The sequence below is a fragment of the Bombus impatiens genome, unplaced genomic scaffold (assembly GCF_000188095.3).
Source record: "Bombus impatiens unplaced genomic scaffold, BIMP_2.2 scf_2222, whole genome shotgun sequence".
Taxonomy (NCBI): domain Eukaryota; kingdom Metazoa; phylum Arthropoda; class Insecta; order Hymenoptera; family Apidae; genus Bombus; species Bombus impatiens.
In genome coordinates, this window is record NT_178641.1 from 1,001,268 (window position 1) to 1,002,958 (window position 1,691).

A 1,691-nucleotide genomic window follows, 5' to 3' on the forward strand; every position below is an offset into this window, starting at 1 on the left:
TGCATCGACGAGATAATAAGATTTGAATTTCGAATCGAGGCCACGGTAGCGGTAACGTCCGCTTCTCATTAAACAGCCGCGCTCTCCTCTCTTTCTCTCTCTCTCTCTCTCTTTCTCTCTTTCGCCTTCTCTCTTCTTCTTCCTCTTCTTTTTCCTAGCTCCACATCCGACATCCACGTGCGTCTCTCGGCCAAACGAAACGTTTCTTTTCTCCTTTCTCCTCGCTTTCTTTCCCTTTTGTCTCTCGTTCGTCGGGTCGACCGCAACGTCGCTGGATTCTCCGAGAACATCGTTGGGATTCGACGCTACGACGCTTCCCCGTGAACATTGGCGCACCCGCACGCAAACTTGGATCAATCGGATCGTCAAAAGCAGCCTACCAGGATTTAAGATCGATAAGAGTACGCTGTCGCTCGCGATCACGAAAGGACAATATCGCCATCTCTACAGCTATCGCAAGTTACTAACTGGCACGAAGACTACGGAGGATAGTGATCTTGTATTTGCAAGACGAACGCTCCGACGAATACGTAAATATCAGGATAGAGTTTCAAACGTGAAATTAGTGTACTTCTGGATGATTTCGCAAACCGAGCAAGGATCCCAATTACTCTTACACGTTACAACCTTGAGGATAAAAAACTGTGAAAATCGTTGGAGAAACGATTGCTGGAATTTGAAGGATTCACGATCGAAACGAGATTAGTTTCTGAAAAGTGTCGCCGATATTGTGTTAAAGAAGTGAAACTCTGGAATATGTGTGAACGGAAATAACTGTTTCTAAAATTACCAAAATTACCAAGATTACCAAGTTACCTTTTTCGTCCACCAGAGACTACGCGTACTTTAAAGTCTTAGAGAACGTACCTCTGAATTCTTGCTCGCAAGTAAACATCGCGATCGTTGCTTCGAGTCACCAACGAATCGACGCGTTGTCACGTAAATATGTGATTTCGCGAATCCAATCGAACGCTCGAAACGTCATAAACACATGCTAGTACACGTTTGAAAATTCCCATTCGAACATCGCTCAGAGACGTAACGATAGACCTCTGAACGAAAAGCAACGACGAACGATCGCTCCGGAAAGGATCGAGTAAAGTCTAAAAGACGGATCTCTCAGCGGGTCCAAGCGAGAAGCTTCGAAGCACGTAATCAACTCGAAAGCCGCAAAGACAAACCTTCCTCGTCGGATATATCCAAGAACGTAAAATTTATACGCGGCAGGTCTGTCGTGAGAATTTCCTAATTCCCTTAGCGCAGGATTCGTCACCGCAAAGAATCGGAGGATCTGGTATCCGAAATCATGACCAATCTGCGTTAAGAGACTTAGAAAGCGAGACACGTCTTCGAAGGAGTCGACGAGTAAGATACGCGCACGACGAGCCTGTGCTAGGACATTTAGATAACAGGATCGACCCCTGGAAGGGATCGAGGAATTGGACAAATTTCGGATTTCGTGGAAACAGAGAAGAGAAGAGTGCGAAAGATCGGAAAAAATCGATCGTGGTTCCGCCTCTAGAAGGGGAACGACAGAGAATGTCTTGGTAGGTTGTGAAAGAACAACAGGAGCACTTGGTACGAGAGACCTCAACAAGGTCAACCCGGCATCACCCTGGCTAACGACCTGTCTGGAGGTACCGGGGGTCCCGGTGCAGGCGGCGTCGGTTCCGTCGGGGGCACCTCCGTCG

General features: G+C 47.3%; 1 protein-coding gene across 1 annotated transcript in view; it reads left to right on the forward strand.

Annotated features, from left to right (window-relative positions):
* Positions 1–1,558: 1,558 nt before the first annotated feature.
* The window catches only part of LOC100744951 (homeobox protein prophet of Pit-1), an 18,331-nt gene continuing 18,198 nt past the window's right edge, over positions 1,559–1,691 (forward strand). Inside the window, exon 1 of the mRNA XM_033324372.1 lies at positions 1,559–1,690. The gene's annotated coding sequence lies outside the window, so the exon portion shown is untranslated. The remainder of the gene's footprint in view (position 1,691) is intronic.